Raw genomic sequence first — 11,831 nt, 5'->3', positions numbered from 1 at the left:
AGTCAGTTAAGCGTCTGACTTCGGCTCAGGTCATGATGTCACAGTTCATGAGTTCAAGCCCCGCATTGGGCCCTGTGCTGACAGCACAGAGCCTGGAGCCTACTTCGAATTCTGTGAATTCGAATTCAGAGAGAGAGGGAGCTCTCTCTCTGCTCCTCCCCTGTTCACACTCTGTCCCCCCCTCTCTCTCTCCAAAATATAAATAAACCTAAAAAAAAGTTATTTTGTCCCCAAACCTATTAGCGATATCAAGGTTATGTACCTGTATCAAAGTTTGCTCTTTGACCTTCCTTTCTGGTAAAGGTGCCTAAGTCCATTTTTATTCATCCTGGTGATGAGATCGTCCATGGTAAATGGAGTCCTATGAATGAGTCTCAGAAATCTTGACCTGAGAGCTGGCAAGTCAGGACTTTGTAAAGATTTTTTTACATTCTAGGTCAAATCTCTTAGCTTCCTTGGTCTTCTTTTATTGTGTGACAGGATGCTGTACTTTAGCTTATGTTCAAAATGGCAGAAGCGTAAGTTTAATTCAGTTGCCAAGAGAAGAAAGACTTAAGCTTTTCTAATTAATAGCCTCAGAGATTAGTCTATGAGTTAACAAGAACTGTTTTTGACCTAGAAACATACCAGAAACTGTTCACCAGAGGATTTGGTGGCTTGGAATGAGAGACCCTGTGACCATGGTTAGCCTTAACATGCCATGTTAGGGCATCTCAGATTTCATTTTCGGATTTCACCTGAGCGTGCTGTTGATTGGTGCTTGCTAGGACAGTTTTCCCATAATATGAATGTGGGTTGTAGTGCTGTAATGCCCTTAAACAATCTCTAGTCACTGGCATCTCCTTTTATTTTAAGGCAACTCTTTTTCTTAAACCAAATTCCCAGCTTCATCAAGAAGAATCCAAAAGCAAAACTGCCAGAAATTGGCTCTTGATTGTTCCTTCCTTTATGCCTTTAAGTTGTAATTTATTGAGTCTGCACCATGTGCTAAGGAGCATAGTGTTAGGAAGTGGGAATACAGAGGAAAGTCTAACTGGCTAGCAAACACACAAAGAGATCCTCAACTAAACCAGTGCTCAAGGAAATGCAAACTAAAACAGTAGTAGGATTGAGCACCTATTGTGTGCCAGGATATAGAAGTGAATGAAATATAAATATAAATTTATATATTTTAAACACACAAACACACACACACACACACAACAAACCCGTGTGTAGTAGATGATAAATACTCTAGATAAAAATAAAAAAGGACCTGGGGATAAAAGTGATGTAGAGGATGGAGTTTGGGAACCCTGTCTTCACTCCCACTACAGAAAGCTAGGTGCGGAATAATTGTTTCAGATTCTGTGGAGCTCCTAGGCTGAGCCATACAGAGGCAGGGGACAGAGGCAAACAAAAGGGAACCTTGCCTTACTATATTAATGCTTCACCTGTGGAAGTACATGAATATGGATTCTGTGCTGGTGTTGTCAGCCTCAGGTGTAATTGGGAAAAATGTACTGTCCACAGTTTTAATGGACCGGAAGATGTTTCATATATGGCTGTATGTGTGGCCACATATGAGTATATGTATGTGAATTTGGGGAGACAAAATGTATCCTTAATGCTTATTACTGGAAATATGGACAGGGAACCTAGTTTTTACAATTTGGGGAGGAAACAACATTTTTTATTACTTTACATTATATCCTCCTTTTATCTCTACCCCCTGTCCCCACCTAATAATTTAAATAGTAGACTGTCAAAATTTCTATGCACAAGGATCTCTTTTTCTCTCTCTCTCTCTCTCACGTGCACATTCACACACACAGAAGTTTCAGATCAGATTTTCTACACACTGTGTTACTTTTAATTTATTAAAAGGGAAATTTCTCTCTCATGGCTAAATGTTTGTACCCTACATTTTTCTTAAGTCTGCTTTTATGACTAAGCTATAAATCTTATAAACAGAGATTTACAGTGGAAATGCCGACTTCTTTGTATTATGTCAGGTCAAAATGTCTAGCTAATTGGTATGCATTTGTTCATGCATGTGTCATAAACTAGGATTATGTTTTAGTCCAGGTCCTATATTTGACCACACATGGGGCAGATAGGTGTGGTCCAGTTCAGATGTGTTAATGTTTTTCTTTTTTTGTGGTGAATTGGGTGGTATGAGGCATTGCTTTGGAAAAGCATGTGGGCAAGGCAGGCATTTAGGATTTATGGACCTTTACTTAGCTAGTATTGCCCTTATCTTTCTTCTACCATATCGACCCGTATCCACTAGGGGACATAAGAGCACCTACTAGAAGACAAAATGAAAGCCAAACTAGATTAGAATTTTAACACTGAACTAGTATGATAGCAAAGACTCATTTTTTAGCTTCATACTTCATAAAGAAGTTACACATTATGTTTAAATTTTTTAATCATCATGATAACTTTTTAGGGCAGGATCTCAATGAGATAGTTCTTAATGAGAACTAACAAGCGGCTAACTAGCCAGTCTGTGCCATCTAACTGAGTGCATTTGTCATTAACTAAGTTCCTATGCGGTCTACTGAAGCTGTGCTGAGAATGATTCTGGATTTGCAAATTACTTTGTACAAAAAAGAATTACCTTTTAGGTTCAGGAGGTGAGATATCTGGGAAGAACATCTACCATCGGATTCCAAAGAACAAAAACCAGAAGTGGTCTATATGTTGTATCCCAGCCATCTGTTCCAGAGCTATGAATCCTGAGACTGAGCTGTAGTTAAGGGCATCACTGTTCCCAGCTTAATGATTCAGAAACTTAGGTATTTTTATTTATTTACCATTCTTTTTTCTTTTCTTTTAAGATATAATCTACAAACAAAAAAGGGCAAAGTGATACAGTGCAATAAGTTTTGACATGTGTAATCCATGCATATCAAGATGTAGAACTTTCCTCTCATCCCAGAAAATTTACAACTGTCCCTTCTCACACTCAGAACACGTATGTTTTCACCATAGATTAGTTTTGTCTGTTTTAGAATTTTACATAAATGGAATCATATAATGTATAGTCTGTTGCACCCGAGTTCTTCCAGTCAGCTTAACATGTGTGAGATTCATCCATGTTTTTGGATGTATCGGTAGTTCTTTTTAGTGCAGAATAGTATTCCATAATATGAACATAACTACATTTTTAACCCATTCTCTTATTAATGGACACCTGGGCTATTCCTAGTTTGGGGGGTTTTCTGTTTTTTCTTATTAGTCAATAAAACTGCCATAAATATTTTGTACAAGGTTTGGGAGAACATATTTAAAATTTTCCCTTAGATGAAAAAAAATTTTTTTTCTCTTAGGTAAAAACAATTAACAATTGAATTGCTACAGGTATTTTGAAGCTCTGTAATTAGGTAATAAGCATTTTGTGTTGAAGTCTTTTTTGTCTAATATTAATATATCCACTCTAGTCTTCGTAGTCTTAATATTTGCATAGTATATTTGTTTCGATCATTTTACCTCCAACCAATTTGTTTATAATTTACTGTATGTCTCTTGTTAATTGACAATCTTTGCCTTTTAATAGAAACATTTACTTCATTAACATTTAGTGTACTAATATGATTGAATTAAAATTTACAATTTTGCTATTTGTTTTCTATATATCCCATCTGTTTTCTATCCTTTCTTCCTTTTCTGCTTTATTTTAACAGAAAATGAAATAATTTTTAGTTTTCTGTTTTAACTCTTTTAGTAACTTTTCATCTGTACTTCTTGGCTTTTTTTTTTTTTTTTTTTGGTGGTCACTCTAGTGATTATAATTTATATTCTTTTCATAGTCTGCTGAGAGTTAATATTATACCACCTCACTACCCTTCATTCTTTGTGTGATTATTTTCATATATATATCCCAAACTATTCTGTAATTTTTGCTTTGAATGGTCGTATGTCTTTTAAATAAAATTAGAACATAATTATATATTTATCATATTTACCATCTGGTATCAATTTTCCTTAGTCTGAAGAATTCCCTTTAACATTTTTTATAGTGCTAATCTGCTGGCAGTGAGTTCTCATCTACCTTAAAGTGCCTTTATTTTTCCTTCTTTGAAAGATACAGAATTTGGTGTTTTTAACTTTGAGTCTTATTTTTTAATGCAGCACTTTATTTTTTTTTATTTTTTTTATGCTTATTTTTAATTTTTTTAATTTATTTTATTTTTTTTTTAATATATGAAATTTATTGTCAAATTGGTTTCCATACAACACCCAGTGCTCATCCCAAAAGGTGCCCCCCTCAATACCCATCACCCACCCTCCCCTCCCTCCCACCCCCCATCAACCCTCAGTTTGTTCTCAGTTTTTTAACAGTCTCTTATGCTTTGGCTCTCTCCCACTCTAACCTCTTTTTTTTTTTTTTTTCCCTTCCCCTCCCCCATGGGTTTCTGTTAAGTTTCTCAGGATCCACATAAGAGAATGCAGCACTTTAAAGATGTCATTTCTTCATCTCTGGCCTCTGTTGTTTCTGATAAGAAGTTAGCCATTTCTCCTGTTGTTCCTCATATGCAATGTGTCCTTTCTTTCTGTCTGCTTTTATAATTTTCTCTCTCTTTATTTTCCTGTAGTTTGACTATCATATCCATAGATGTGGCTTTCTTAATATTTATCCTTCGTAAGATTCTTCACTGAGCTTCTCTGTTGTATACATTAAGTTTTTCAAAATATTTTGGGAATTTTGGTCATGACTTTTTCAAATTCTCTCTTCTTTTCAATTACACCTATTTAAATGTTTTGATATTGTCACACAGGCTGTGAAGGCTCTACTTTATCTCTGTTCTTCAGACAGAATGATTTCTGTTGATCTCCCTTTTTTCTGCTTTTCTCCAGTCTGCTGTTAAACCCGTCCAGTAAGTTTTTCATTTCAGATACTATGTTCTCAGGTCTAGAATTTCCATTTTGTTATTTATAGTTTCCATTTATCTTCTGCTATTTCATATCTATTCATTTATGACCATATTTCCTTTGCATGAGTGAAAGTTCCTGTCTACTGTTTTCAATATCTGGGTTTATCCAAGGTTGGTTTCTATTTATTGATGGTTCTCCATGCCCATTCTGTTATGGGGCATATTTGCCTGCTTCTTTGTCTAGTTATTTTTTTATTGTATGGTGGACATTGTGATGATGTTGAGATTACAAATTCTGTTGTCTTCTTTTAAATAGTATTGAATTTTATTCCAGCAATCAGTTAATTTTCTGTCACATCAGATTGAATCTTATGAGGAGTGTTGTGGGTTTTTTGTAATAAACTTCAAACTTTTTAAAAACTTTATTTCTAGAACAGTTTTTAGATTCATAGCAAAATTGAATGGAAAGACAGTTTTCATATCCTCTTTGTCCCCACATATGCACTATCTTCCTGTCAACTTCCTGCACCAGAATGGTACATTTATTACAATTGACACATTAATATCGCCCAAAGTCCACAGTTTATATGAAGATTCTCTTTTGGTATAATACATTCTGTGGGTCTTGACAACTGTTTAGTGACATGTATCCACCATTATAGTATACAAAGCAGTTTTACTACCCTAAAAATCCTCTATGCTGTGCTGATTCCTCCCTCTTTTCCTGATAATCACTGGTCTTTGTATTATCTCCATAGTTTTTCATTTTCCATAATTCGATAGAGGTAGAACCATATAATGTGTAGCCTTTTTAGATTGGCTTCTTTCACATAGTAATATGCATTTAAGGTTCCTCCGAATCTTACCAGGGCTTGATGGCACATTTCTCCTTAGCAGTGATTAATATTCCATTGGCTGGATGTGCCAGTTTATCCATTTACCTCCTGCAGAACATCTTGGTTGCTTTTGTGTCGTGACAGATAGTCCCCTATTTGTGGTGGTTTCACTTAGGATTTTTCAACTTTAAGATGGTGTGAAAGCAATACACATTCCGTAGAAACCGTACTTGGAATTTTGAGTTTTCATCTCTTCCTGAGCTAGCAACATGGGGTATGATGCTCTCGTGATACTGGGCAGCTGTAGCAAGCACAGCTCCCAGTTAGCCACATGAGCCTGAGGGTAAACAACAAGGCTTACAACCATTCTGTACCCATACAGACATTCTGTTTTTCACTTTCAGGACAGTATTTAATGAATTACAGGAGATATTTAACACTTTATTATAAAACAGTTTTTGTGTTAGATGATTTTGCCCAGCTGTAGGCTAATGTAAGTGTTCTGAACATGTTTAAGGTAGGCTGGGCTAAGCTATCATGTTCAGTAGGTTAGGTGGATTCAATGCACTTTTGACCTAGTGATATTTTCAACTTTCGGTAGGCATATCGGGATGTAACGCCATCGTAATTCAAGTAAGGTCTGTATAAATAAATCTGCTGTTTTCTGGAGGGGATTGTAGAGAATTGGTATAATTTCTCCCTCAAATGTTTCGTAGAATACACCAGTGAATTTATCTGGACAAGGATTACTTAATAAACTTTGTTAGGATGGGTGTAGAGTCACCCCCTACTCTAGAACTACAATAGCTCCACTTTTTTTTTATATGAAATTTATTGTCAAATTGGTTTCCATACAACACCCAGTGCTCATCCCAAAGGATACAGGAGTGCTGATGCATAGGGGCACTTGTACCCCAATGTTTATAGCAGCACTTTCAACAAGAGCCAAATTATGGAAAGAGCCTAAATGTCCATCAACTGATTAATGGATACAATAGCCCCACTTCTAAGGCCTGTCCATTCTAGAGTGTTATTGGAGTATCTGGGTGTTCATTGAGGTTTCTCCACTGTTGGCTGATAGGGACATTCTGTGTCTCCCAGCTCTGTGCATTTTCAGAAGTCTCTGTATAGTCCAAAACTCCCAGGCAGCTGTTTTCTAACTTGTCTTATAGAGTCTTGTCCTGGTGCCCTGGGTATATGCAGCTTAGTATTTGGCTAAATACTTTCAGAGTGTCATACAAATTTCTGGAGTTCTACTCTTTAAAGCTCCGTTCTCTCTGGTATCCCACTCTTAAAAGTCCAGTTACTTCAGCTGGCCAGAACTCTAATCTTTGCTTCCCCAGCTCAGTGAGATGGCTGTGCTCTGCTAGCCACTTCCCCGTGCCACAGTCTCCAAAGTCAGACAGATCATGGGCAGCTATGGGACTCATCTCATGTAGCTCTCCTCTCTCTAGAATCATAGACCTGCATTGCTTATTGTCTAACATCTAAAATTAGATATATTATGCCTGGCTTTCTAGTTGTTTATGGTGGGAAAAATACTCTGGTACAAATTACTCGATTGTAAATAAAGGAGAAGTCTTAACTGAGAATAAACTAAAGGTTGATGGGGGGTGGGAGGGAGGGGAAAGTGGGTGAAGGGCATTGAGGAGGGCACCTGTTGGGATGAGCACTGGGTGTTATATGGAAACCAATTTGACAATAAATTTCATAAAAAAAAAAAGTAGAAGTCTTGCTTTTTTTCAAAATATCTTTAACCAGATATTAATGTGCACACATGTAGGCACAGACTCCATAGGCCTAACATAGAAAAGCTGCCGAGGCTTTGGGAGCTGAGTGGAGATTCCAGAGGTTATACATTGCCCTGGAAACACAGGGGTTCTAGCCATCCATAGTGGGAAGACGTCACTGGAAGAACTGTAGGCACTCCTCTGAGAACCCCCAGAAGATCCATGCCTTAAGAGTGGGGCTACTCTAGCCCTAGAGTCAGGGTAGAAGGTTGGGTTCTAAAAATTAGTTTCCATTTGTCTTGTGCAGGACAAGGAAGACAGTTGCCCCAGGGATCTTTCTGTCAAGTTGGCTTGAATAAATTGGTTTCTGTTAAATAGCGTAAGTTAATGCAAACTAAACTGGGTGCCTAAATACTGAGTTAGCAATAAAGGAGTCTTCAGCATACCTTCCATGTGATTTTTTTAAGGGAGGAGGATTTACAAAGATAATCTCTTCCTGTGTTGTTTTTCCCCCTCTTATGACCACTGGCCATACTTCATGTTTCCAGGTCTGGAAAAAAGTCCCTCCAGTACTGAAAGACTGATGCCCTTTGCCGTCTTAATTCCCAGAGTCCCATAAGCATAATGAATTGTTCACTGTATAATTTGTTCATTTAAAAATAAAAATATGCTGTTAGTGTTCAAACTATTTTTTCTTAAAAGAATGCGTTTATGAAGAAATATTTTAAAGGCTTTTATCAAGAGCATTTGTCTCATTACATATAAATATCTCTGATCTAGTAGAGCTAGAACACGTAGGTTTTTAGAAGATTAAATACAGTATTTCTATGGTGCTGACCGTTGTCTTAGTCTTGAAAGGGAATATACTGTATACTGGCTTTGAAGAAGTAGAGAAGGAGCTACTCTTAAGCACATATTCTATTTTCTGAAATGTCTCCATTCTTCTATCAGTTCTGCCTTTCATGGGTCATCAGTACCCACTCCCCTAGATGACTTCTTAAAACTGTCACATGTCAAAGAAAAGTCAATGCAAGATGAGGAAGTCACCTTGCTTTATGTGATTGACTAGACTTTCCCTGTAAAGCTTTTTTGCGTCTTTAATTCCTAATTGCATTTTGTATTTTGATGATAGTAAGAGGTAAGAAGAACCATGAGTGAGTGATTAATTTATAAAGAAAATACTCAAGAATATTATAGGGAAAACAACTTGGGAATAAATTTAAAGTTTAATATGGAATATGCGAAGTGCAGTTTCACTGCTGTAAAAGTTATAGTCCACAGACAAGGTTTCATCTGGAAGGACTTTTTAAAAATAGTTGTGAGATAATTTTAGTGCTTCAGGACAAAAAAAAAAAAAAAAGAGCAGTTTGGATCAGCAATTCTTCAGAAGTTTGTGGTGGAGTAATAATAAAAACGTGGATTCTGACCTCAAAAAAGCTGACTGGCATGAATGAGTGCTTATATTCCTAAAATCTCATAAATTTTAGGTAAAAATGTAATGGCCCAAACAATATTTCTTAGAATTTGAAACAGACTGTTTCTACAATTCAAGTAACTTATCCAACAATTCAGTTAGATAATTTTTTAAAAAATGGAGTAATTCATTTTTCTGGCATCAAGGCCTTGACCATTAGCATAGCCAGTCCTGGGGTCCTCCTGCTCTTCTACTCATGACTGCCAGTAGGGGTGTGTGCCTCATCTCAGCTTTTCACAGATGTCAACTGGGCTTCTTAAAGGCATGGACTTCATATGTTTTTTCCTGTACTCACAACACCCAGCACAGCCAGCCCAGTGCCTGGTGCATAACAGTCGCTTAGAAAACGTTTTTAGAATGACAGAATCAATGCCTCTGCTTTACTGCCACAGATATTATTGTGGGACAGTATGGAACTTCGTTCATTATTTCCTCCCCTAAAGGTAGGTGATTTGTACTTTTAGAAAACAGTGTTTATTTTTTAATACTTTTCCTAAGCAAAAAGTTGGGGAAGAATGTAGGCCAAACCCAGGAGTATAGGTCACAGCAATTCTTGCAGAAAATTTTCTAACGTAAGTCTCCCTACTAGAGGAATTAAAAAATATTTGAACTCCATAAGTTATCTTACAGGGTGTTTTGGTAAATAGCTGCTCTAATTTACATGTTTTAGTGACTTCATAATAGTTCACATTGGTGACTATAATTTATTTGTATCAGTCCCATCTGAGTGTATTTTTAGATTGTGCGTACACACACGTCCTATCTTTGCACATATCTTTCTATTTCCTTAGAATAAATTCTTAACGTGTGAAGATGCCACATTATATTACATGCAAATTTTGTACAGTTGTAAGGATTAAATTAGATAATATTGTAAAGCCTTATAACAATGCCTGACAGTAAAATCTCAAGGGTTTTTGGTAGTAAAGTTATTGGTTGCTGTTTTTGTTGTCTCAAACCTTCCCACTAGACCTTGAGCCCCTTGATACAATAACATCCGTTAGAAAAACATCAGAGATCCCAATTCCACATGACTTGAACAATAAGTAAATTTATTATTCTTTATTAAATAGTAGAGAAATTTCATTACAATAAGGTCAGAGTAGTGGTGAGTTCAGAACTGGTTAATATAAAGTCTCAAGAGTATCATGAAGAACTACATTCCAGCCATGTGTGCCACCTGCCATCCTCACGGAGTCAGCTTTGTCCTCAAGCTTGTCCCAATCACATGATACAGTGCTTACCCTGGCTCCAGTAGTCCTATTTGAATGAAAAGAAGAAAAGATCCAGCTCTTCATAAGGCTCTATATACAAGGGTCTTTATTTAAGTTAGTCTTTAACCTCTTAGTAAAGAAGGCTTATTCTAAAGCCCTTAGCAGATTTACCCTTGTATTTCATTTGCCATCATGGAATAAATGGAATGGGACCACCATGACTGGCTTAGACCATTATTTTTCATACCCTTTGATCGTGATACACAGTAGGAAGTACATTTTAGACCATAACCAAGATACCTATCACACATGTATGTGTATATGTATACGTCTTACACAATTAAACATAATTCAAAATAAAAGCTTCTCAAAGTAATACCCTTATACCTATGATAAAGTTAAATACCATTTTTCTTTATAATTAAATACAAGGTTTTTTAACCCTCAAATACAAAAAAAATAGGAAGATTTAATTCAGTGTATAGGTATAATGTTCATGAATTTGTTCCAGTCTGGAATAAATGAGGACAATGAGCATATATGGTACACTATTAAGTCTACTATTTTAAATCCTGATTGAATCAAAATTGAAAATATGGAGCACTTGGGTGGCTCAGTTGGTTGAGCATCTGACTCTTGATTTCTGCTCAGGTCTTGATATCACAGTTCATGGGATTGAGCCCCGCGTCGGGCTTTGCGCTGTGGGATTCTCTTTCTCTGCCCCTCCCCTGCTTGCACTCTCTGTCTCTGACTCTCTGACTCACTCTCTCTCTCTCTCTCTCTCTCTCTCTCAAAATAAATAAATAAATATTTTAAAAGGACATAATTTAAAAAAATTGAAGATACTTTTTCACATAACTAGGTCACTGAGTGGTAAAATAATCTTAGTGATAATTCATGCAGATAAGACTCCTGAGTGAGTTCTACACTCAAGGAGACAGGCTGCAAAGTACCTGCATACCAGGAGTTGGATCAGTGAGAACCATCTTGGAAGCTGCCTAGCACAGAATATAGAAACATAAGACAACTAAGTGTAGTGTGTGATGCTGGATTGAATTCTGGATGGGGAGGAAAAATACTGTAAGTACAATTGGGGGAGTTGATGAAATTTGAGTATGGGCTCTACATTAGATAATAGTACATCGGTGATAACTTTTCTGATTTTGATTATTCTATGGTGGTATGTAAGACAGTGTCTTTGTTGTTTGCAAATATACACTGAGGTACTTATTTGAGGGAAAGCTAAGGAAATTCCTTGCATGTTATCCTCTGATTTTGAGATCACTTCAAAATTTTTAAAGTTTAAAAATGCCAAGAGAAAGTATTTTTCACCTGAAAAAAAATACGTATGTGGTTCTTGAGTCCACATATACTGAATGCATCCTATGTATATCATGTGTTTAATCCTTCTAATATACTGTTGGGTTTTGTTTGCTAGTATTTTGTTGAGGATGTTTGCATCTATCTTCACAAGGAATATTGGTCTATAGTTTTCTTTACTGATGTTATCTTTGTTTGGCTTTGACTTCAGAGTAATGCTGGCCTCATAGAATGAGTTAGGAAGGGTTCTCCTCTCTTCTGTTTTCTAGAAGAGTTTGAAAAGGATTAGTGTTAATTCTTTTTTAATGTTTGGTAGAATTCATCAAGCTGTCTGGTCCTGGGCTTTTCTTTGTTGGGAGATTTTTGATTACTGATTGAATCTCTTGCTTTAAGTC

General features: G+C 36.4%; 1 protein-coding gene across 6 annotated transcripts in view; it reads left to right on the top strand.

The window, feature by feature from the left end:
* The window catches only part of SRBD1 (S1 RNA binding domain 1), a 199,460-nt gene that overhangs the window by 153,951 nt on the left and 33,678 nt on the right, over positions 1 to 11,831 (top strand). The window lies entirely within an intron of this gene.

Source organism: Panthera tigris, chromosome A3 (assembly GCF_018350195.1).
Source record: "Panthera tigris isolate Pti1 chromosome A3, P.tigris_Pti1_mat1.1, whole genome shotgun sequence".
NCBI classification, from domain to species: domain Eukaryota; kingdom Metazoa; phylum Chordata; class Mammalia; order Carnivora; family Felidae; genus Panthera; species Panthera tigris.
The sequence above is the reverse complement of the archived record's forward strand: the minus strand, read 5'-3'. Positions and strand labels throughout refer to the sequence as shown.